The sequence below is a fragment of the Ovis canadensis genome, chromosome 16 (genome assembly GCF_042477335.2).
Source record: "Ovis canadensis isolate MfBH-ARS-UI-01 breed Bighorn chromosome 16, ARS-UI_OviCan_v2, whole genome shotgun sequence".
Lineage (NCBI taxonomy): Eukaryota > Metazoa > Chordata > Mammalia > Artiodactyla > Bovidae > Ovis > Ovis canadensis.
In genome coordinates, this window is record NC_091260.1 from 56,860,110 (window position 1) to 56,887,492 (window position 27,383).

At 37.1% G+C, this 27,383-nt stretch overlaps 1 pseudogene; it reads left to right on the plus strand.

Annotated features, from left to right (window-relative positions):
- On the plus strand, positions 1–25,781 carry LOC138421721 (large ribosomal subunit protein eL8 pseudogene; annotated as a pseudogene).
- The last annotated feature ends 1,602 nt before the right edge of the window (positions 25,782–27,383 follow it).

Consider the following 27,383-nt stretch of genomic DNA (forward strand, 5'->3'; position numbering starts at 1 on the left):
ATGTCGAACCCCACTAGGGCTTCCCAGGTGGCGCTAGTGGTAAAGAACTCACCTGCCAATTCAGGAGGAATAAGGGATGCAGGTTCAGTCCCTGAGTCAGGAAGATCCCCTGGAAGAGGAAATGGCAACCTGCTCCAGTATCTTCTCTGGGAAATCCTGTGGACAGAGGAGCCTGGGGGCTACAGTCCATGGGGTCGCAAAGAGTAGGACATGACTGAAGTGAATTAGCACATGTACACACACACACACACACACACACACGTGTTCCAGAAATGTATGTGGTTTGGGGGGTGATCATCTCCTGGAGTACATGGCAATTCCAATATATACTGTAATCAACCTTGAAAAAGGCAATTTGTTCATGCATGTTGTATGTTCATAAGAAATGCTAAGATATGCATTTAATAAGTGGTTACCATGTTTCCTGTACTAAATGTTTTATACAAGGTATATAATCTTAGGTACTATGCAAAAATAAGTTTCATTTTATAGAACCTCTTCAGCATCTGTTTTTAGATGAAAGACTCTAGGTATTAAGAGCTGGCTGAAATTTTCACAGCCAAGAAGATGTAGTCCCTAGATTCAAAATGAAGAAGAAATTTTGCTCTTACCCACTTAAGCACAGCTTCCTTCATGCCCGAAGCCCATCCATTTTCCTTATATACCTTCCTAGTGGAGCAGACATACAACAATAAGTAAACTAAATGCTCTTACATTTTTAAAGGTTTTAACTTCTCTCCGAATATTTCAATACATGTACCTGCAGGGTATATGACAGTGATGCATATGGCAGAATAAACATTTGTATCTTTAGGACTGTGTCAGTATTTAAGTGAATATCTCTATTCATGTGCTTGGCCTACTTCATTTGTCACTCCATCTAGAACTGGAGTTGGTGTGCCTATTTTACATATTCCATTTATCTGTTTGATTGTTATTTGTCAGTTTCTCTGTCTAGCAATCTACTTTAATATGCATCTAATGTGACTACATAGATCATTGTTCAACCTCAGAATGCTTGCTATGTCCTGTTTCATTTTTCAACTCTTCCCTCATCTAAAAGATTTAATGGTTTCTAAAATAATGGCAATGGAAGCAATTCATACTCTAATGGAATTAATCTGACATACTTGAGTATATAGTAGTAGGTATTTTTCCTCTTTCCCCTTATTATTTAATGTAGATATAATACTGAAATCAGGAGTGATTGTATTAAGTATACACTTACTATTAATATTTATTTTCATTATAAACATATATTTAAAAGTGTATAGGCATGTTAACCTCAAACAATTTATGTCACTTTGGTACCATATCTCTCTGGTCTTTCATATCCAATTCATGGGTTACAATACAGTGCTTTAAAGGACATAACTTATGTCCCAGTGCTTTTTCATAAGATTCTAAGAAGTTGATGGGAGAACATTTAGCAGAAGCAGGAGAAAATTCTTGTAATAGATAGCTTGGGCAATAGACCCACTAGGGTATGTAACTCTGCTCCAGTGATGACTTATAACCTTGGACAAGATACTTAAATTTTCTAAAACTCAGTTTTTCTCAGACAGAAATCACACAAGTTGTTTCAAACTGTCACTGTGGGATTTCTGCTTCTGGCTATAAGGCAATAATTGCCACCAGATTAACTGCAAAAAAAAAAAGAAAGAAAGAAAGGAAAGAAAGAAAGAAAGAAAGAACATATATACCAAAGGACTAATTTTCAAATGTTTGACATAACCTAAAAACAAATATTCTAAAGATAGAGCTGACTTATTGTTAAATTAGCTACCTGTCCCCCCAAAAAAACTTAAAATGAAATTTAGTCTCAACATTATAGCATTAACAATGGATAGCATACAATAAAAAATTACTAGATATACAAAGAAGCAGGATAAATCTAACTATTACAAATATATGCAACAAGCACATTGTCTGAGGTGACAGAAGTAGTGCTGACCTAAGTAACTTTGAAAAAGATTGAAGTCTGTAAATCCAAAGGCAAATAACTGTACATAAATGCTGTACACTAATTCATAATGTTGCTTACATTGAGAGTGCAGGTTAACAATATTGACACTCTAATCATGCATGCGGGACTGAAAAAATTGTGTAAATTAATGCCATATTGTGGGAGCTAAAGTTTTCACTTATGGAATGGAAATTTATAGATAAGCCTGAACAGGAAGTTAAAATGTGGCCTGGGGTAATGAATTCTAGTTGGAAACATCAGAATGAATTTGTGCATAGCTTAATATAGATACAGATGTTTACGTATAGAAGTATATATAGATATGTGAAAATATGTAGTAGTATACAGTAGTATATTTCCATGCTCTTTCAGCTGAAAGAGCCTGGAAGTAAAGACTCCAGAATCACCAAGTATCCCCAGCACTGACATCTTGATTTCTGATACCATTCTCCAACAAAAGGAGCCAAGGTTTCTGGAGAAATGGCTGATTTAGTATTGGTTCCCATAATATGCAAAATATAAAAGATGAGAATGGAATATGTTACAAAAAAAAAAACAATGACCCAACTGCCACACACACATTTGTGGAAATATGGTGAAGATCCATAGCTGGTGCAACTGAAAGAATTCCCAACATTTTGAGTGTAAAATAAAATAAAATTGCATAATGGCTGCATGTAAAACATTTGAGTCCAAACTGATATGAGTAAGTGATTTAAATATATAAATAAATGGGGAGAATAAAAAAACTCATGTGTAAAACAATTCCAGTAATATATAGACCTAGTCTGCCTTCAAGGAGTTTGTGCATAAATCCCCACCTCTTAGGTGTGGGCTGCCATAGTAACCTTCTTCCGAAGAGAGCAATACAGGAAGTGAGGAAAAAAGAATTTTAGGGTAGAGAAACTTGGCAAATGCTGGCTCAGCCTTGTGATCAAGGTCAGCATAAAAAGTGTTAATTTATGTTTGCAGTATGTACCCTTATTATGGTGTGATGAAAATGGCACTTTACCTGTGTTTTCTTCTTCTCCAAACACATAGCCCTACTATAAACATGAGAAAAATATCACCAAATCCCAATACTGTACCTGAACAATCCTCCTAGAAACCATCCAGATCAGAAAAAAATATGGACCTTCTAAGAAATTGTCACAGATGAAAGGAACCTAAGGAAAAAATTCAATCAAATATAATGTCCTATCTTGGATAGAATCCTAGAACAGAGAAAAAGGCATTAGGTAAAAGGCAAGGAATTTGGAATAAGCTATGTATTCTAAGTAATAACAATATATCAATATTAATTCATTAACTATAATAAGTGAAGTGAAGTGAAAGTCGCTCAGTTGTGTCTGACTCTCTGCGACCTCATGGACTATAGTCTAGGGAATTCTTCAGGGTGGAATACTGGAGTGGGTAGCCTTTCCCTTTTCCAGGGGATCTTCCCAGCCCAGGGATCAAACCCAGGTCTCCCGGATTGCAAGCAGATTAGTTACCACAAGGGAAGCCCAACAACTAAAACTGTAATAAGTGGGCCATAATAATCTAATATGTTAGAAATAGAAACTGGGTAATATGTACACAGAAATTTTCAGTACTGTCTTTATACTTTTTCTAATCTGTTCTAAAATTAATGATTCTTTTAAAATATCAAAAATAAAACAGAAGATTTGTACATACCATCCATAGGATTTTCCAGGCAAGAGTGCTGGAGTAGATTGCCATTTCCTTCTCCAGGGGATCTTCCCAACCCAGGAATCAAACCCGGATCTCCTGCATTGCAGGCATATGCTTTACCGTCTGAGCCACCAGGGAAGCCATATTATCAACTAACTCAACCTAATTTTCTTGGTGCAACAATACCACTAAAACCTGCATCATATGTATTTTTTTAAAGTATATGTGAAGCATTCACCATCATAAACCATATGGTAGACTTTGATATTCACCTCAATTTGAAATGACAGAGACATGTACACATGCATTCTCTGGCCTCAGATAAAATTATTTTATTGATTAAAAACCCAGAAAGATATCTTTTAAAATATCCAAGTATTTGGATACTTAGAAACCATTCTAGTGTATATATGTGTCAAATATGAAATAATAAGGCAAGTACAATTTATTTGGTTGTGAAGATTTATGTAGCTTTATTATCAAAGAAACAACTTACCAAAATTTGGGAATGCAGTTAGAGAATCTGAGAGAAAAAGATAGGTACCACAAAATTACTGTATTAGAAAAAAGTAATATTACAATAACTGATATTGATAGAATAAGAGCATATATCAATAGACTAGGTAAACAATAGAGAATATCAATTAAACCTAGATCTTCAGAAGCACCAATAAAATTAAAAATCCTTATTTAGACTGAAACTATAGTGAGGAAATATATTAATTTATGAGTACTTAAAATAAATGATAATTACTTGTGATTCAAGATTGAAATGTTGCCAGATTTGGGAAGGGGTCGAAGAGGACCCTCACTTGTGGGCCTCGATTCTTGGTATGGACACAAAGAAGAATCTTATGAGATTATGAGTAGTCATTAGAGGTAATGAGAGGTCTTACCCCTGGCAAAAATAAGTTTATTGAAGAAAGGGAAGAATGAACAGAAAGAACACCTCTGGTAGAGGTCAGTCACGCCAAGAGAGGCACTGGCGCTGAAGTGATGGGGTAAGGGGGTTTTTCAAGACAGGATCTTTACATATTCATCTAGACAGGCTGGACTAATAGTTTTGATTGACAGTTGCTAGTTACATGATGACACGCTGTATTGCGCATGGCTTTTACATAATTCAGTCTGTTGCAATCAGATATATGTATCTATAGAATATTTACGAACCCCTAATGATGGTGTGATCACTCACTTAGAGCCAGACATCCTGAAATGTGAAGTCAAATGGGCCTTAGAAAGCATCTCTATGAACAAAGCTAGTGGAGGTGATGGAATTCCAGTTGAGTTATTTCAAATCCTGAAAGGTGATGTTGTGAAACTGCTGCACTCAATATGCCAGCAAATTTGGAAAACTCAGCCATGGCCACAGGACTGGAAAAGGTCAGTTTTCATTCCAATCTCAAAGAAAGGCAATGCCAAAGAATGCTCAAACTACCACACAATTGCACTCATCTCACACACTAGCAAAGTAATGCTCCACATTCTCCAAGCCAGGCTTCAGTAATACGTGAACCGTCAACTTCCAGATGTCCAAGCTGGTTTTAGAAAAGGCAGAGGAACCAGAGATCAAATTGCCAACATCTGCTGCATCATTGAAAACGCAAAAGAGTTCCAGAAAAACATCTATTTCTGCTTTATTGACTACGCCAAAACCTTTGACTGTGTGGATCACAATAAACTGTGGAAAATTCTGAAAGAGATGGGCATACCAGACCACCTGACCTACCTCTTGAGAAACCTATATGCAGGTCAGGAAGCAACAGTTAGAACTGGACATGGAACAACAGACTGGTTCCAAATAGGAAAAGGAATACATCAAGGCTGTATATTGCTACCCTGCTTATTTAATTTCTATGCAGAGTACATCATGAGAAACTCTGGGTTGGAAGAAGCACAAGCTGGAATCAAGATTGCCGGGAGAAATATCAATAACCTCAGATATGCAGATGACACCACCCTTATGGCAGAAAGTGAAGAGGAACTAAAAAGCCTCTTGAAGAAAGTGAAAGAGGAAAGTGAAACAGTTGGCTTAAAACTCAACATCCAGAAAACGAAAATCATGGCATCTGGTCTCATCACTTCATGGGAAATAGATGGGGAAACAGTGGAAGCAGGGACAAAGTTTATTTTGGGGGACTCCAATATCACTGCAGATGGTGATTGCAGCCATGAAATTAAAAGACGCTTATTCCTTGGAAGGTTAAGTTATGACCAACTTAGAAAGCATGTTATAAAGCAGAGACATTACTTTGCCAACAAAGGTCCATCTAGTCAGTTTTTTCAGTGGTCGTGTATGGATGTGAAAGTGGGACTGTGAAGAAAGCTGAGTGCTGAAGTATTGATGCTTTTGGACTGTGGTGTTGGAGAAGACTCTTGAGAGACCTTTGGACTGCAAGGAGACCCAACCAGTCCATCCTAAAGGAGATCAATCCTGGGTGTTCATTGGAAGGACTGATGCTAAAGCTGAAACTCCAGTACTTTGGCCACCTCATGCGAAGAGTTGACTCATTGGAAAAGACTCTGATGCTGGGAGGGATTGGGGGCAGGAAGAGAAGGGGACGACAGAGGATGATATTGCTGGATGGCATCACCAGCTCGATGTACGTGAGTTTGAGTGAACTCCGGGAGTTGGTGATGGACAGGGAGGCCTGGTATGCTGCAATTCATGGGGTCGCAAAGAGTCGGACACAACTGAGTGACTGGATTGAACTGAACTGAATGAACTCCTGGCTGCCTAAAGGTCACTTGAGGACATAACCTGCCATTGGAGAAGCCCCTGTGGTTAATTTGTATCCTCTGTGCCTAGAGTGTGTGCTTAAGAGTTGGAAAAGTCTCTGGTTATTTTGTAGAATATCTGTGAGCTCCCCTGGGTGTGTCTAGGATGGGGTTTAGAGATAAGCTTGCATCCCTTTCAGCTTGATTCATGCTTAACTTCCTACCTAACAAATATATAGCTTTAACAAATAAGTAGCTTTTTTATAAATATACAAAATAAATATATTACATATTATTTATTTATAATAATTTTAAAAATTTGTATATGTAAGATTAGATTATAAAATTTAATTGTATTTTATTAAAAAACAAACATGGAAAATAGATCAAAAATGTAATCCTAAATGATCAATTTATTTCTAGTTTCAACAAAAACAACTACAAAAATAGCTGAAAGAAATGAAAGACAACCTTAATTAATGATGAGTTGTACAGTATTCATGCATTTGATGACTTAAATATTGATAAGATATGTATACTGTCATAGTGATGTGTACTTTCAAAGAAATCCTACTCAAATACACTGTCCTTTTTAATTAATAATTGAGAAACTAATTCTAAATTGTATATGGAAATGTAATGGACCTATAATAGTGCATATTTATTTGGAAAAGAACAGTAATAAAGGGCAGATATTTTTAAAAGGGACACATCTTGCCTGCCTTAATCAATTGATGTAAGCTATAACTGATAATATGGTATCTATGCTGAGAGCAGACATACAGATTAATGCACCAGAATAGAGAATTAAGAAATAGATGACTCCTTCATACCTGTATGTTCAATTAATGCCTGAAATGTACAAAAACAATTCAATGAGAGAAAAAAATATTTTCAACAAACTATTCTGGAATAAGTTGTTCTACATGTGAAAAAGAAACAGAAAGAAAACTACCTTACACCTTCCAAAGAAGGGCTGTATTGTACTTGAAGAGGGCATTAACAATGCATCTGTTGAAGGAGGTGACAGGATGCCTCAGCGTGTCAGTTGGTAGCCGAAATAAAAATAGTTCTGAAATAATTTGAGATCTGTTGGGGACTGTGAGGTCTGAATATTTGCTACCATCTGACCACAACCATGTGACATGAGCAATGCCAGGCAGGGATCATCCATTTGAGAGTTGTCAAGACCCAAGACAATGTGTGTGTGTTCTCAGTCTCTCAGTCGTGTCCGACTCTTTGCGACCCCATAGACCATAGACCTCATAGAATGTCCATGGGATTTCCCAGGCAGGTGGCCGTTTTCTACTCCAGGGCATCTTTCCGACCTAGGGATTGGACCCACACCTCTGTCTCCTGCAAGCAGGTGGATTCTTTGCCACTGAGCCTCCTGAGAAGCCCCACAAGACCATGAGAAAATATGTATGCTGCTGCTGCTAAGTTGCTTCAGTCGTGTCTGACTCTGTGCGACCCCATTGATGGCAGCCCATTAGGCTCCAAAGTCCCTGGGATTCTCCAGGCAAGAACACTGGAGTGGGTTGCCATTTCCTTCTCCAGTGCATGAAAGTGAAAAGTGAAAGTGAAGTCGCTCAGTCGTGTCCAACTCTCAGCGACCCCACGGACTGCAGCCCACCAGGTTCCTCCGTCCATGGGATTTTCCAGGCAAGAGTACTGGAGTGCGGTGCCATTGCTTTCTCCATTTAAGCCAATTGTACATGAGTAACATGACTGGTTACTCAACATAAGATGATTGAAATAGAAGAATCTTCCTCCTACAAGGGGAAAACAAGCAAAAAACAACAGAAGCAACTGCAAAGATCATGTACACAAAATTTTAAACATCCAAGAAATAACCCATAATAAAGGAATTCAGGTGGCAACAGAGGGTTAATGACCTCAAGAACTTATGATAATAGATAATCTGAAAGAACACATATTATGTAATAGAGCTAAGATAGGGACAATAAATGAGACTGTCCTTGTATTTTACTTTGGAGATCGTATTATGTCCTAATCAAAGTTGAGACTCATATGAATTATGAACAGTAGTGGATATACTTTATAAGGGGTGCAAAGTAGATGGCTTGAAGTAAAATAATATTTAGTAAAACAGTATAATTTATATTTAGAAGCCAGGGTATAACTGAAAGCTTTTGTGCTAATCTAATGAACTTGACTATAATAAGTACTTTTACTAGTAGTTTGTTTTATTTTATAGCAATAAACTATGCTAGAATAACAATTATATATTTAAGTATATTGCCATTAACTTGCACTAGTTTGAATTATAAATTGAAGAGAACATGCTAATTTGAGAATATAGACTCTATTTAGCATAATACATTGTTTCTTGGGGAATGATATTCTGCATATTAGAGAACTAGGTTATAAACAGATAATTAAATGTGAGAATTAATTTTGTTTCACGGGGCTCAATTACCTTATGTGAATAATGTAAATCATTTAAGCTTTGTTTTTAAATATAGCATGCATATTCAAAAAGCCCATGATTATAATCTATGAATAATAAGTAGATATATTTTTAGTCAAATAAGCCACTGTACAGAGGAGTGCTAACGTTGCTTATCTTTACAATGAACTTTCAGTTCCAGGTCAAGCTGTAGCAAAGCATCTGCTGTGGCCATATGTTTTCTCAGTAGATTGCCACCAGGTGAAATTCTTTATGAGACACACCAAATTCTAAAAACTATCACAGGAGATGCTATAATACATAAGGCTTTCCCCTGTTTGGCCTCTTGGTCCCAGTGGGGAAGATAATTCCACATTTCAGCTAATATTATTTTGGTTCCTGCCACGAAGTTGGAAGATATTTCTTGCAGTATTGAATCTCCCACCAGCATCTGGAAAGTGAGCATAAGACTGAAAGTCAGAGAAAGAATTTTACTCACCATGGGAAAATATTTTTGAGGACTGGAAAACAAAAGTGTGAAGATGACAGTATTTCCCTTTTACTATTACTCGTGCTGTGCTTAGTTAGTCATGTCCAACTCTTTGTGACCCCATGGACTGTAGCTCACCACTCACCTCTGTCCATGGGGATTCTCCAGGCAAGAATACTGGAGTCGTTGCCATGCCCTCCTCCAAGGGATCTTCCCAACCCAGGGATCCAACCAAAGTCTCCCACAATAGAGACAGATACTTTACCATTTGAGCTACCAGGGAAGCCCAACTGGCCTTAAGTTTCTCACTTTCAGAGACTCCTAAAGAAGGATTAGAATTTTCTGTTGTTTTGAGGCACCCATGAACCTCCTTGATTCAGTAGGGTGCTTTCAGTTCCTTAAATTCTTAGTTTTATATTGTACTTAGTTTGTTGTGTCTGTTTTTTATGAACATAGATCATTTTATTTGGTTTTAAGCAGAATGAAGTCTCAATTTTTCAATAAACTATATTAAAATATATTGAGATGATATAAAAAGTACAGTATTAATATGTTTACCACAAATCATTTTAAAATAAATGTGAGTCTATATTTTTCATATTTTTCTGAAATATTTTTCACATTTTTAAACAACAGTTTGGCATAGAAGAAGGATGGAGAAACTGAAGTGTGGAAAGTATCAGTGTAGCTAAAAGCACTGTCTCCAAATAGAATATAGTTTAGCATTTTACCTTTAAAATGTGCATAAAAAGCATGTATCTGGACATTAAAACTCCATTAAATAGCTGATTTTTAAGAGTTAGTTAAGCCCTTTCTAATTCAGTCACCTGGAAGAAGGGAAGTTTATAATATTTGTGTCAGATTTGGAAAAATGACCTATGGTAGACATAGTCTAAGACACCTCATGTTTTCTGCCTCCTGATATATGTACCCAATGTAATTCCCTCTTCTTTAGTGTAATGAACCTGTGCATGTGGTGGGATGCCTTCCTTGTAGTTAGATCAGTCAGTTCACTTTAATTTAAATGAAATCTGAAGTATCAGAAAGATGCTTGTCTGTTGGGCTTGAGAAAGCCAACTGCCATGCTGTGAAAGCCGTGGTACAGAAGACAGTGAGTGGCCTCTTAGAGCTGAGGACCTCCATTCTTTAAAATTATAAGGAAATTAATATTGGCAGTAGATGTTGGGTTTGGAAATGAACTTCAAGGCTAAAATTGGATTCTGTTCCCTACCAAAGCCTTGATTCCAGCCTATGGAGATACTGGGTAGTGGCCCCTACTATTTGAACGAGTTTAGTACTTCAAGGCAGGGACTGTTTTACAGTCGTGGGTAGTGGGGTTCAGCTTCCACAATGTCACTTTCATGTAAATCGGAATGGGAGAGATTCATTATCAATCTGGAGAAATGTTTCTCTGAACCAATTAAGAGCAAGGATTGGAAAGAGCCCCTGTAGGTCCTTGCAACCCCTTCATTGAGAACTGGGAAGTTGGAAAGGCTGGTTAAGTGAGCTGAAGGCCCTTAAAGTACTTAATTTGTAAACAGTCTTTTTTCCAGTGGTCTCGCTCTTTGCAGATAATAGCACAAACTAGGAGGGTTTGGTTGCATTTAGAAGTGTTCATTTACTGGAGTTGCAGATTAAGAATTTCGGTGTTTTTTGTTTGTTTGTTTGTTTCTGAGGTGATTCAACTAGAGTGTGAGAGAATTGATTTGCCATATTCACTAAATCTGGAGTGGACATGGTTTCCCATTCTCTCCTGGCAAGTTTTACTGTAAGGGAGTGATCCTGATTCACTCTATTCATAAATATAAACTTAAAAGATACCTGGGTAAAATAAACATCTGAAGGAAAATCAGAATTTTCTTTAAAAGCAAGCTGAAGTTTGTATTAGTTGTGAACAGGTTCATCAGATTTGTGTGTGTGTGTGAGTGTGCAAGTGTGAATTTTGTTTCAAACAGGTTTTGAAAAACCTTGAGGAATTGCTAGGTGAAGTCACCCAGTGCTTGCCCAAGCCTGATCATACAATAAATCAGTGGACTGGTCTCCCAGTTGTAATTCTAGAGACCTTTCAGGATTTTTCCAATCAATAATTTTCATCCAATGCTGGGCTTGGCCTTCACTGGTAAGCATATGGGCCAGCTTATACAAGTCAGAGAAATCAGGTTGATAAGTTTGGATGACTATTAAATTCCTGAGCAAGTATGTAAGGATCTTTGTTTTTTTTAGGAAAATCTTTGACAATGGTTCACAGATCAGCTTTATTCCAGGGAATATAAGAAATTAAGAGTTAGAGTGCTGGGTCCTCAGAAGACTTAATTTTAAAGGGAGAAGTTCTTATAAATTCAAAAAAGAAAGTAGAGAGAATTTTCAAGGAAGGAAATGAGGGATTTGAGGGTTTAGAAGGGGCATAGGTAGCATAAAAAAGAAGGAGGAAGGGATCTTCCCAACCCAGGGATTGAACCAGAGTCTCCTGTGTTTCCTGCATTTAGGTGGACTCTTTACTGCTGAGCCACCTGAAAAGCCCTGGAATCTGGCCACTGGGAGCCAAAAGAGAGAGACAAGATGGTGGCGGAGGCTGAGTCTAAGACAAGGAAGAGAAGCTGGAGGCTTTGGGAGCCTTTGTGTCTTTCTTTAATCATTTGTTTGTTAATCTTAAAATCTTATTTTGCATAGAGGCATTTTAAGGATACTGACGATGCTTGGAAGCTTCAAAAATATCAATCACTATCAACATTCCAGTAACTTCTAGAAATTTTAAGCTGTTGTAGTCCAGTTAGTTTTACAGATATTAAATTTGGGGATTTCAAAAGTTCCCCATAATGACCACTGGTATTCTAAATTGGCTTCGGTCACATCGGCCCATTTATTTAGAAAGGCACAGGAGGAAGGACTACAGTTTTTAATTATAAAATCAAATAGACCCTTGTAGCTGAGGGCACCATCAAAATACTTAGATAAGTGGAATCCCATTTCTGAGAGGATTTTCTCTAGAGTAAAAGTTTTCCAATAGCTCATATCACTTATAGCTCAAATAGTTCAATGCAAACAGCTTGCAAGCTAATCCCAGCCAATTCTACGGAAACAGCTTGGTCCAAGAGTTAAGCCAAAGGTTTTTTAGCCAACTTCCTTAGAATAACCCCAATTTCATAGGAATAGGCCAAAGGCTGGATAGCTGGCACAATTTTAGTGAAACAGTCTCTGTTTTAAAAGGAATGGGCTAAAGATATTTTTAGCCAGCTTTTGTTGAGAAGTCTGTTGACAAATCAGACCGAAGTACTCAACAAGTACCCACATAGAGAACAAGGCTTTAACCAAAAACAAACTTTTTAAAAATAGATCCCAAATCAAGCCTGGAGAGCTTCAAATGCAAACAGAGTGTGAACCTGAGTCAAGGAGAAAGAGATGTGCGCTCAAAGAGTGATGATGAGCTTAATTGTAGGTATCACACCTATTTGCTCACCAGCACTGGAACATTTATGGGTCTTCACTGGTCCCTGTATGGACGGCCAAAATATTGACTTGAAACAGAGAAACTGCCAGATATTTCTCCAGCTTAATTGTAGGTATCACACCTATTTGCTCACCAGCACTGGAACATTTGTGGGTCTTCACTGGTCCCTGTATGGACCGCCAAAATATTGATTTGAAACAGAGAAACTGCCAGATATTTCTCCAGCAAACATATATTTATTCAGGATCAGCAGGGAATTGCAAGTATCAGCAAGCCATGTGCAGGGCAATGAAAGGAGACCTCTCTTCTAGAGAGGAAAAAGAAGCTGGGAGGGCTGGAGTAAACAAAGAGAACACGGCTTTTTATTGACTGAGTCCTTGCCGGGAAATGAAGAGGGCTCTTTCTTCTTCTTGGGCTTCGCTATTGTTGGAGGGTATGAGAGCGCCCCTTTCTGGTCTCCTGGTTGAGTCTTAATTGAAGTTTCTGTTTATCTTTTTTTTTTTTTTACACTGGTATACATTTGGAAGGGATGACGTCTGTATTTTGAGGTTGAAAATGTAGTAACCGGATCACTAACACACACGCATTAGATATTATACATTATTATTATTATTACATATATATAATGTGATATATATTAATTCTCTCTGGCAAGATCATCATAATAACAATCTTTCTAAGATATTTAAGTCATCTAATACTATGTGAAAGGAAAAAAAGTGTTAGTCACTTAGTCATGTCCGACTCTTTACCACCACAAGTGCTGTACCTCACCAGGTTCCTCTGTCCACGGAATTCTCCAGGCAAAAATACTGGAGGGGGTAGTCATTTCCTTCTCCAGGTGATCTTCCTAATCTGGAGATCAAACCCAGGTCTCCTGGGTGCATTGACGGCGGATTCTTTACCATCTGAGCCACCAAGGAAACCCATGTGAAATGAATCCCTTCACAGTATCTAGCTATCTAGCTCTAGCCCTGCTCAAAACACAATTCAAACTGTTAGTCATCTTATGTTTAAAAGTGAAAATATTTGTGTACGATCCAAGTCAGAAGGCAGGAGGGCACCACTTAATAGTTTTGGCTGTAAAGCTACAGTGCATGGATTAGAAATGTCAGCTTTACCTCTTACTGCCTGGATATTCCTAAACAAGTCATTTAATCTTTCTGTGCTTCAGAATCTAAATCTATGAAGTGGGGATATTATTGACTTCTTATGTGTTAATAATTCTTTGAAGGCTGTGTGAAATAAAGTATGTAAAAATCTTTGTTTCTCACACATAATAAATGTTTATAATTAGCTTTACTATGTCAGGAGGACCTGAAGTACAGTATACAAAATTACTACAAATGTTCATTTTTGGGGTTATTTCTAGAAAAATTATACTTAATTTGAAATAGTTCTTAAAAATGGAAACTAAAAATGAGGTTTGTGTTTCATGCATGCTGCATTTCATTAATTTATTGCTTGGCCAGAGGTATAATTTAGTCAAGGTCTTTAAAGAAGATGGTATTGATTTTTAATTTAAAATTAGCAACGGATTTGCTTTGTTTGTTCTAGTCACCATTGTATTTCATGTTCTTAATTCCACTTCAAGTTACTTTATCTGTGATTCTTTTAACTACCCTAGTTGGTTTTATCATGTGCTCATATTGACACTTTGCTTAGTTGTTGATAAAATTGCCACACTGAGTTCATGAAAGGAATAATGAATACTCCATATGACATTCATTATTTTGATTTTCAAAAATAGTGTAAATTGCATCCACAGTTTGTCACTAATTTCACTTTGAAATTAAACAGATAGTTTCTGCAATGATTATTCTGTCTTCTTATTGACAATAACTGGCCTCTTACACGAATGTCAAAGAATAGTTCTATTTTATATCCATATTTTATAATTTTTATCAAATGCAAACATCAGGTTACAAAATTGATGATCTTTTTAATGAAAATTAGCAATGATTGAACATAATAGTGGAGAAAGTCCATATTGTCCCTGCAGGAGGCAGGATAATGCATTTCCTCGCCTCTTAGGGTATCCACATCCAGATCCCAGGAACCTGTGCATATATTCTGTTACATGGCAACAGGTAACTAAAGTTGCTTGTGGAAATAAACTTGTTGAGCAGCTGATGTTAATGTAAGATTATTCTAAATTATTGGGATGGACCCAATGTTACCACCAAAAAGTGGAATCGAAATGCAGAATGGAAAGTTAGAATAACACAGTCTGAGAAGGATTTAGTCTGCCCTTTGAATCTGGAAAAAGGTGGTATTGATGCAAAGCTTAAAGGAAGCCTCAAAGTGAAAAAGAAACAAATTCTCCCCTAGACTTTCTGGAAAAGAACTCAGTCCTGCCAAGCTCTTGAAGTTGCCAGGAGAAGCCTGTGTCAGACAGGCTTCTACAGAGCTGTAAAGTATCAAATGTCTTAAGTCACTCTTTGCAGTGTTTGTTACAATAGCAGTAGAAAGCCAGTAAGGTGCCATCTTCTGAGGGGGGCTCTCCTTGCTGTCTCAAAGTCCGAGCAGACTGGGTGCAAACTGAGCCTCTAGGACCACAGACAACACTTAAATTTCAGACAGTGTATTTGGCAGAAGAGGAATATTTCCTGAACGTCTATGAAAGAAATGATACGAGTGTGACAACCAGTCTACAGACCTGACTGCATACAGCCATTGATGCCAATTTTATAAAATCCCAAGCCACTTCCTTTGCAGAAAAAAAAACGTTAGCTTAACATACCATATGAATCTATTTTATATACTTTGAGAGTTTTCACAGTAATTTTACATTTTACTCAAATTGTGATAAATATCCTAAAATTTTCTATTTTCTGCTTTACAGCTTAGATATAGAATCCCTAGATCCATTGTTCAAAATGCTATATGTGTATATATATATAGATACAGATTTACATATTTAAATTATACATATATATAGAGTTATTCATATAATTCAGCTTTTTGAAGAGAGGGGAAAAATGGAGGCAACATATGGGTTTAGTTTTAGAAATATATGCCTGTATTCACGTATGTGTTTGCCCTACTGAATTGAAATGTGCCTTTTCCTTCCATCCTCTCACAAGAACATTCTTGCTTTGCTTGCTAGCATTTGAAGAGGAATGAAAGAATTAGTTCATAAGGTGTGAAGGAATAGGAAATTCCTTCCTAAAGTTGTCGTGTTATCTTTCTGGCCACATGGCCCATGTTCTGACACAAAAGAGACCAGTTTAGTTTATTATTTAAAGCTGAATACACCAATTCTTCGAGAGAAGGCTAAATAAACTAAAGGAAGTACTTCACTGCAGACAAGAAATTACTGTGACCATGACTCTATGTTTCATTAACGGTGAATTATTTTCATTTCAAGTGTCTTTTTATATCAGAGCAGCAGGTTATGTTGAACGGGAAACCCCAAAGAGAAACTATGATATGTTTAAGGATTGCTACTTTGCATTATTGTAACTATTCAGAGCTATTTGGTTTCTTTCCAGGATGACAACATGGTACATATTAGAAACAATGACCTAATCTATAGCACCCATTTTTTTTAAGGTTTACTTTTAATTGAAAAATAAAAAGCTTTTTCATCTATCAGATAAAGCACTGACTTATGAGTAATTATTGAAATATTTTTGAAAAAATATTGAAATATTGAAAAAAATTGAAATATTTTTATCTTTTCCTCTCTTCCCTCCCTTCAAGAAGCACTGTTAACCAACCTCATGATGGATTATTGCTCCCTGCTGCACTAAGATGTGGCATATAACATGGAATTGATAAAATTAAAATAAATAAATTTAAAATAAATTTTAAAATAAAATTAAAATTCTTACAAAAGGGGGATGATATTAGTAAGAGTCAACAGATACAGTTCTTACCATGTGAAGGAACTATTTTAAACTTTGTTTGGGTACTGATTCACTAAGTTGTCACAAACAGTAGGGATACTACACGTGCATCTTATGCAAAACAGGTGAAATAAGTTATAAGAGTCATGTAGTGGATCTGGTAAGCATAATAATCTTGCTTTTTTCTTTTTCATGCTTTTATCCACAGCTTAGATTGAAATTAGTTTGGCTTTTTGGTTGAAAATAACAGAATAAATTCAAGAAAGAATAGGCAAGTGTGTGTGTGTGTGTGTGTGTGTGTGTATAGTATTATGCTATAGCATAATAGCATCTCATGAAACACAAGTATTGTTATTGTTCTGTTGTTAAGTCATACCTGAATCTTTGTGACCCCATGAATCATAGGACACCAGACTCCTCTGTCCTCCACTATCTCCTGGAGGTTGCTCAGATTCATATGCATTGAGTCAGTGATATTATCTAACCATCTCATCCTCTGTCACTCCTTTCTCATTTTGCCTTCAATCTTTCCCATCATCAAAGTATTTTCCAGTGAGTTGGCTCCTCCCATCAGGTGGCCAAAGTACTGGAACTTCAGCTTTAGCATCAGATCTTCCAATGAATATTCAGGATTGATTTCCTTTAGTATTGAGGGTTTGATCTTGCTGTCCAAGGGACTCGCAAGAGTCTTCTCCAGCACTGCAGTTTGAAAGCATCAGTTCTTTGACTCTCAGCCTTCTTTAGGATTGAACTCTCACATCCATACATGACTACTGGGAAAACCATAGCTTTGGCTATACAGACCTTTGTTGGCAAAGTGATGTGTCTACTTTTTAATACACTGTCTAGGTTTGTCATAGCTTTCCTTCCAAGGAGCAAGCACCCTTACAAACATAGGAGGTCTTAATAAAGACATTTGGAGCCACGCAGTAATAAGCACTTAGAATCACATTTCCACCTTTCACTTCTTATCTTTTTCTTCTGCTGCTTTAGTCTTCCTTGTTTCTAGACTAATATTTTCTGTTCCCTTATATTCATGGTCAATAGAAACTAGCCACCACATAACTCTCATGATCAATGGCTCTTCATTTCATGTCCAGTGCATATGAGGTTTGTCTTAATTATACATTCTTATGCTGAGAAATTAGATTGGCCAAACTTAGCTTAGGTGTCCATATTGTCATGTCAAAACAGTTCTACTGTTGATGACTACATTTGAAGTACCTTGAATATAAGAAGTAGAGGAGAGGAAGTTGAGTAGAAAATATCATAATTTTAGTAACTGGAATCTTCCAATGTAAACTAATGCTTTTTTAGTATTTTAATATGCTAATGTATACATTGTATATTATTAATTCAAACTCATGCAATACTACCAATGAGAGGCTGATGATCTCTTTCTATGCAAATTATATGAACAGACAAAAGTACATGAAAACTAGAACAGGAAGCTCTTTGAATTCCACTCCAGCTAACACATGCAAAGGTTGTCTGCAAGAAGCTCAACAGTAGGACTATATATTATTATATTAAATTGATTAATACATGATTGATGTATACTTTTGTAATGGATTTTGGGATAAATATTGCTAAGTGTGAACAATCAATTCATTTAAATCCCATGATTATTCTCTATTATTTGGTTATATGAAAGTTCTTGATTTCTAAAAGAAAAAAATCCAGTATTACATACATATGATAAAAACAATCAGATATAATCTGAATTTGTGATATTTATGATATAAACTCAGACATAATCTGAATTTATAATCAGACCGTTTATGGTACCTACTTCTACACAAGTATCACAAGTATATGAATTGTGTCTTCCTGACCAGATATCTTTGGGCACTTACTATGAAAGAACTAAATTCTGCTAAACCATAAATGTTATAGATTTGGGGGTTAGAAGACTTTCATTGGTCAAAAATACTACTAAGCTTATGGGGATGGTAGGGTTCTCTGTGGGGCCCTCTTTAGTCGCTATGTCATGTCTGACTCTTTGCAAGTCTGGGTACTGTAGCCCACCGAGATTCTGCTGCTGCTGCTGCTGCTGCTGCTGCTGCTAAGTCGCTTCAGTCATGTCCGACTCTGTGTGACCCCATAGACAGCAGCCCGCTAGGCTCCTCTGGCCCTGGGATTCCCCAGGCAAGAATACTGGAGTGTGTTGCCATTTCCTTCTCCAACGCATGAAAGTGAAAAGTGAAAGTGAAGTCACTCAGTCGTGCCCGACTCTTAACGACCCTATGGACTGCAGCCTACCAGGTTCCTCCATCCATGGAATTTTCCAGGCAAGAGTACTGCCGTGGGTTGCCATTGCCTTCTCCCACCAAGATTCTATGTCCATGCTATTTCCCAGGCAGGAATACTGGAGTGGATTGCCATTCCCTTCTGCAAGGAATATTCCTGATCCAGGGATCGAACCCACATCTCCTGCTTGGGAGGCATTTCCTGCTTGGCTGGTAGATTCTTTACCACTGCCGCCACCTGGGAAAACCCCTCTCTGTGGGGTGGAGAGATTAATTAGATTTCCATACCAGCAAGAGATAAGACCATTGTCGTGGGATGGATCCCATGTGAATAGCACACCCTTGTTCCCACCAGAAGGAAACGAAAGTTCTTTCTGAGGGAAAGCATGATTGATTTAGGCCCCAGATTTCCACAGTCACATCTCTCTCTCTTTCTCTTTCTCTTTCTCTGTTACTCTCACATACACATAAACATTCTCTCACTCACTCACCATGAATGAGAATCTGTGGGAGCAAAAAAGTCACAAAAAATTTAGACTTTCATGGACCTGAATGCTGACATTTTAATAAATAAATAACGATTGATTGTATATGAAGAAAAAAAATAGAAATATTAAAGTGAGCCAGCAACAATAAATAAGGGGGAAAAAAACAGAAAGAACTATATGGAGTACATTATTAAAAAAAATAAGTGAAATGAAACAATATATTGTTTCAATGTAAACATGTGATAAAGTATAATAAGGCCAAGGATGATAAGTTTAAAATCCAGGATGTTATTACCTCTTTTCTGAGAAGGGACCATTCAGTTCAGTTCAGTTCAGTTCATTTCAGTCACTCAGTCGTGTCCGACTCTCTGCAACCCCATGAATCGCAGCACGCCAGGCCTCCCTGTCCATCACCATCTCCTGGAGTTCACCCAGACTCACGTCCATCGAGTCCGTGATGCCAGAAGGGACCGTTAGGGATTTGAAATCCTGAATGAAGGAAGTGTTGGGTGGAGAGTGACAGAATTCCTTAGAGTAAGGTTGCAGTTCTCAAATTGCCAGTAGGTTCTCAAGTACTGTGTTACGCTTCAAAATTTATACGCGCACACCACACATACTTTGCATATATGCATATTTGTTGTTGTTTTTCAGCCACTCAGTTGTGTCTCACTTTTTACGACTCCATGAACTGCAGCACGCCAGCCTTCCCTGTCCTTCACCATCTCCAGGAGTTGGCTCAGACTCATGTCCATTGAGTTGAGGAGCCACCCAACCATTTCATCCTCTGTCGTCCCCTTCTCCTTCTGCCCTCTGTCTTTCCAGCATCAAGGTCTTTTCCAATGAGTCAGCTCCTCGCATCAAGTGGCCAAAGTATTGGAGCTTCAGCTTCAGCCTTAGTCCTTCCAATGAATATTCAAGGTTGATTTCCTTTAGAATTCACTGGTTTGATCTCTTTGCAGTCCAAGGGACTCTCAAGTCATTTTATATATATATATATATATATATATATACACACACATACATGTATATAATATTTTAAAATAATGAAGAAAACTTCCAAAAGCATTTATATAAGCTAATATAAAATTAATTACTGTTTTATAAAATAACTTTAAACTTTGTACTTTAGATTACACAAGGTCTAAATTGATATTTCCCAGGGAGCCATATATCCTAATGTCCTGAAATTTTCTCTTCTTCCTCTATCTGCCACTTCTTCTCCTCTCTGACCTTCTTCTTTTTGGCAGTAACCCTGAGAAAAGTTTGTGTCTGCATTTACTTCAATTTTAAGTTTAAACAATGTAGTATATTCTGCAGTATTTCAGTGGTTACCTTAGAGGTATACGGTTACTTACAACTAAGATGGCAACAATCAGACTTAATTCAGTAAATGGATTTACTTTATGATTTGTGAGTCAACAAATCATTTTACTTTTTAATGGTTTCAGGTTAATGAGAAAAGAATGGAGGTTGAGGGAAAAATGAAATATTCTTGCTCAGCCAAGGCCACGGGACCTCATGGTATACTTAATTTAGAGTAGTTTGAATAGTAATGGAATTCCAGAATGGAATCATCACATACCTGAAACTAAAGTAAGTATACAGAGCTCAAAATATCCTTAATTGTGTGACAAAACTCTTTTTGTATTTTAAGAAGTGATTTAGTTTCAGCAAAACATTTCTGCTGCATTGCAGCTATTATCTAATTCCTCAGTATTAAGTGTAATAAATTTAATTAGTAATTTTTAGTGTTGTAATTGTATAAATGATATAATAGTTCCTTGCTAGTTTCATGTTTGAGTATATTTAGTTAACTTTATGACTACATAATTTGTCATCACTGAAACACAGCTCTTTAAAATTAAAAGTATGACTAATTTAATATGGTTGAGATCACCAGATTAAATCTGCAAAAGCTCAGTTAATTTTTAAGCCTGGTATATTACTGTTGACTTGAATTCTCATTTGAAAGTCCAAGGGACTCATAATTAATACAGTAAAAATGCAAAGTTCAAACCCAACTATAACATACCAAGAGCAAATTAAACCAATAATATTAGGTAGTAGGCAAGGAGGAAAACATGTTCATATTCCTACACTGAACATCATGTAACATCACTTGAAGAGATTTTTCTACGAAAATTTGGAAGACGTGAACTTCTTATTGGAAAGATATTATAATCAGTTCTGTAAAATATGACTGTTTGATATTCCTACACAGCATTCCAGTTCACTGCATTTAGCTTGTTACATTCAAGATATTAATGTTTATTTTTATGAATTGGTGAATGAGTGAACAAAGGAACAAATAAGTGAACAAATTCTTCAGGAATCTATTTTATATCCTCAGCATCACTCTCTTTCAGCAGAAGATGTATTCCAGGATCCTCAGTGTCAGAAACTGATTGTCTCTCTGGTCTATGGCCTGATTCTTTCATGCTTCCTTTAATCTCCTGGTGTTTTCTTTCTCAAATGCTTCTTATAAGTGCATCTAGGTATAATGATGATCCAAGATACCTTCTGAAGCTAGTGTCATTTCATTATTGTATGATAAAGGTTTTTTAAGTAGAACAGCTTAAGTTTGACTAATGTGCGATAGATAATGACATTCCAAAGACAAATCAGCATTTGAAGCATCTACAAAGAAAATTTAAAATAATTAAAATATCTTGTTCTTAGTGTCTTGAATCTTCTCAGCTTAAGTATATAAGAAACGAGAGAAAAAGAGAGGGTTTTAGGGAAGAAGATAGTGAAAGGAAAATATATTTTTGTATATAAATGTGAGGGTGTTATTTTTTGAATCCCCTCCTCCAGGTAGGATGTGATATTCCTTTCCACCTCTTCTCCCTCTCTCTGCTTAAACATCCATGTGGGGTGCAGGCTGTCACTGGGAATCTACAGAAAGTTTAATACACTACGCCTGCATTTGGGAGGCAGGGTGGACTAGGATCTGACTCTCACTGTGGGACTCTTGCAAAAGAAAAAGGCCTTAATAACTCTTTGGATAGTGATGCTATTTTAGGGTCGACCTACATACACTCCCTGGATAAGTCCTAACAATGGATGAAGGCCTGTAGGGTTCTCTCCTACCTGATGTGAACTGAGCGGAGAGCAAGTCATCCTGTCCAAGAGCGCCACCTGGAGTCACGGAGGGAACAAAGCAGCAAGGAACTGAAGGTGCATATTCCCAGCTCAGGGAAGAGTGGCAAAGGGCTATCGAGAATAGAAGTCAAGAGAAAGGTAGGGGAGAGAGAACTGGACTGCAGCGAATGTCAGAAGAAAAAGAAAAAGAAACTCTTGCAAAATATATCAGGACCTTAGAGCTGAATGGTGGTTAAGGAACTGTTTTTATCTAGAAAAGAGGGCAGGGAAAGAATTGTCTATGAGAGACGTTTCAGTAAACAAATAGAAAAGTCAACTCCCCATTTTTAATCTTAAAGGTATCCTAAAGGTATCAAAGTAAGTGGCTGTATTCTTTGACAAGGTTGCATTTGCTTTTATTTTTATTTCCTCTATTTCTTTTGGATTTATTATCCAAATCCTGTGTCTTGAGTGGCAAATATCACTATCCCACAAAAATTCTGTTTCTAAGAATACATATGAAATCCCAACAAATTTTGTTATATCACAACTTAACTTTTAAACATTTTAACAGTTAAGTCGAAAACTTAATATTATAGCAAAGAACAAATATTTCCTTATTGTCACCTGCCAGATTATTGTTGGAGATGGTATAATGCACTTTTGAAGTATTATTTAGTGCTCATTTTCAGCTAACATCAGGGAAAAGTAAGAGTGTGTGTGTGTGTGTGTGTGTGTGTGTGTGTTTCTTTATTACCTCCTTAATGATGAGTGTCTGAAATTGTCTTCTCTTTAATTTAAAGATTTGGAGATATCTTCCATAGTGAGATGAAGTTTCATTTAAGCAATCTGACAAGTCAAAACTTTATACTCGCTTGCAGAGGAAGCCTGCTGAATACATTTCCAAACAGATCTAATGCTGTCACTTTCAGATGTTTGTTTTAAACTTCTTCTATGTTTTTTCCGGAGAAGGCGATGGCACCCCACTCCAGTACTCTTGCCTGGAAAATGCCATGGACAGAGGAGCCTGGTAGGCTGCGGTCCATGAGGTGGCGAAGAGCTGGACACGACTGACAAACTTCCCTTTCACTTTTCACTTTCACGAATTGGAGAAGGAAATGGCAACCCACTCCAGTGTTCTTGCCTGGAGAATCCCAGGGACGGGGAGCCTGGTGGGCTGCCGTCTATGGGGCCACACAGAGTCGGACATGACTGAAGTGACTTAGCAGCAGCTATGTTTTTTCAATTTGCTGTGTTACAGAATCACCCAAGTACTTAGCCAATTAGTACTTCATGCTTAATTTTTATGATGAAAACAAAATCATCTGGATTTTCATCAACGTTTTTGCTTTCTTTGCACACCCACTAAATTTAACATCTTTCTTACAAAAGATATAGCAGAGGGCCTTACAATAGTTCTCATGAAAGAAATGCACATATTTTGAAGATATATCAATATAATATTTTATCAGCAGCTACCAACAGTTGAACAACTTCTTGTGTTATATGTCGGCATCAGTTGTTAATGAGCTCTGCTATGTTGGTATTGCTATTTACAAAATAACATATTTAAGATTTCTATTCTCAAGCAGCCTTTTCACACTGAAATAACAGTTATTACATTTGTATAAATATAACAATATACTTACAAATTTGTTTCCATGTCATTAGATTTATTTAGGGCTAAAAATGAATGAAGAAGATAGATTGATTACCAGTTGGCTTACAAATAGTATTTTTATTTTGTTGCGATATAGTCATTTTATGAACACATAACTGCAGCATGCAAACAAAACAACATATTATATGATTTTGATACTTGGAATTAATTATCTTTATCGTATTTACCCACTTGTGAAAGTAAGCTAATTTTCCATTCTATAAATATTTTTTCAATCATATTGCCAAGTTGTTGAGTAACATCCTGAAATATTGCATCAAGCAAGTGATCAGCAACTCAGTTAAGTTAATCATAAATCCATGACACTTTCTACATTAAAAGCTCTAATCTGATGTGTCATAAATAGCACAGTTTATTCTATAAGTTGGGTAAGAATTTGTATATCACTGTAATAATAAGAACTAAATATTCTGAAAGCATAAGGGAACAAAGAATAAGTGATATATTGGTGATAGAAAACTTTTGAGGGCAGGGATATTTTAATCTGATCAAAAAGAATAAGATTTTTCCAAACTAAAAGTTATACATTGATTTGGCTTCTGCCCTTCCTTCCTCTATCCCTCCTTTTTTCTTTCTTTTTAAAAACTGTACCATTGGTTTGAGTTTTTTTAAGTTTTCAGATAACTATGAATAGCTAGAGATTATTCCTTCATGATAGTAGCATGTGTTATGAATATTAGGCACAGTGTCTCAAATAGAACATTGAATATTCTCATTTCTTTCATGGACTGTTAAAGAATCGATTGTTTAAAATTTTACTAAACATTATTTATATTGTGCAATAAAAATGATAGTCTCTGGTGACTGTCAAATTTTGCCCAAATCCTGGCCTTGTTACATATCAGTTATGTGATTATATGTTATTTTCCAGTGGAAAATAATGACATTTACTTCATAAGAGTTGTTGTAAGGTAGCCCTAGTCCCTGCTGTCATGAAGAATCAGGAAGCCAAGAAGGTGGTAAACCACCTATTTGAGGAAAGGCCCAAGATTTCTGTCACTGGAAAGGACATCCAGCTTAAAAAGGCACTTCACTGGTTTGTGAAATGGCCAAGATGCACTGAGGTGGACTGACAAAACGCTATCCTCTGTAAGCAGTTGAAAGCACCCCCTGCAATGAACCATTTAACCAGGCGCTGGACAGCTGAACAGCTACACAGCCGCTTAAGCTGGCCATCAAGTACAGACCAGAGACAAAGCAAGAGATTGTTAGCCACACTTGAGAAAAAAGCTGTGGGCAAAGGGGATGTCTCCCCTAAGAGGCCATATGTCCTTCAAGCAGGGTTTCAGACTGTCCCACCTTGGTGGAGAACAAGAAAGCTCAACTGGTAGTCATTGCACAAATGTGGATCCTATTGGGATGGTTGTCTTCCTCTCTGCCTGTGTCTTAAAGTGGGGGTTTCCTACTGCATTATCAAGGTGAAGCCTAGGCTGGGCATAGAGTCCACAGCAAGATTTATACCACCATCACCTTCACATAAGTTAATTCAGAAGAAAGAGGGGTTCTGGCTAAGCAGCTGGAAGCTACAATATCAGGATCAATTATACTGACAGATATGAGAGGTTCCCCATCACTAGGGGAGGCAATGTCCTGGGTCTGAAATTGGTGGCTTGCCTTGCCAAACTGGAAAAGGCAAAGGACAAAGAACTGCCCACCAAACTGGGCCACGTGTATACTATTGAGTTTTCTATACTTAAATATAAGTTCTCCTTCAGACCGTGTTGACTAAGGGAGAAAAAAAATAGCATAGTGCATATCCATTAAAATGTACGGCTTACAGCATGTTAAAATAAGCCATTGATTTCTGACTTTTCGGTATATACTATCTTTGATAGTCAGTTCCCAGGTTCTTCACTTTAGATCAAGAATTATACTCTTCTCCCTATTATCTTCTTCACATGGTCTTTACAAAAGCTAACACTGTGCTTTTCAATATCATTTCAAGAAAGTACTTATTTTTCAACAGTCATTCAGTATAAAGAGATGCAATAGACTCTTGCCTCTAAATCCTGTCTGCATGTCAAAAAATACTAGAAGCTAATGTTTCCTTTCAATAAAACCAATGTCACTTTGTTTTTCTATAGTACCATTAAAAGGTCTCTATCAGCATCTTCACCAAAGAAGGTGCTTCCCTGTCCTTGTATTTGTGCTTCAAATACACACTGATTGTGCATTCACTCAGATGATATTTTGAGTCCCATTTATATTAGATCTTTGTCCTGTATACTAAGGTGTAAATCTATTTTTCCCCTAAAAGTAAAACATTTGGGAAATGTTAATCCCAGACTCTCCTTGTCACTATTCTCTTTCACACTTCCTTTGCATCATGCCTTTAGAAAAGGGAAAACCTGAATGTGTGCTGTGTGCATGAATATGGGGTTCCCTGGTGTCTCAGTAAAGAATCTGCCTGCAATGCAGGAGATCCGGGTTCAGGGGTCCAGAAGATCTCCTGGAGAAAGAAATGGCTACCCACTCCAGTATTCTTGCCTGGAGAATCCCATGAACAGAGGAGCCTGGTGGACTATAGTCAATGGGGTTACAAAGAGTTGGACCCAATTGAGCAACTAAGCACAGCACCTACATATATCAGTGCAGATAAATTAAATCTACAGGTTTCAAGAAATTTATGTTTAATGAGAAGAGACAAAAAAATATCCAAGATTTGATACCATTACATGTCACTCCGTAGACTGGTGATAAATGCCATGGGGCTATAGGAAGCAAAGAGGACAATAAGCAGTGATGAGAGTTGCTATTGTTCATTAGAGCTGATAAAGCAGCCCTTTCAGGTGAAGTGGCTTTAAAACAAAACCTTGATGAAAGGGAGGGAAGAGCTGTGTAATATTTGAGGGGTCAGCATTCCAGGTAGAGAGAGGAAAGAGCAAGTGCAAAGCCCTGAGGTAGGAGCATGTTTAGGAAAGTGTCCAGAAAATACAAGGAGAATAATACTACTGGAACCGAGTAACTATAAAGATGATGGCAGGTTAAGATGTAATGTCAGCCATGTGGAGAGGTATGAGGCAGTGCTTCTTGGGTGTATTGAATTGAGCACTTCCACTTTTGACAAATATGTGTGTATTTATACATATATGTAATACATATTGTTGTTATTTAGTTGTGAAGGAGCATCCGATTCTTTGAAATCCCATGGATAGGCTTCTCTGTCCATGCCTTTTCCGAGGCAAGAATACTGGAGTGGGTTGCCATTTCATCTCTAGGGGATCTTTCTGGCCCAGGAATTGAACCCAGGCCTCCTGCATTGGCAGACAGATTCTTTACCATCTGAGCCACCAGGAAGCCACATTCATATGTATAATAGGGAACTGA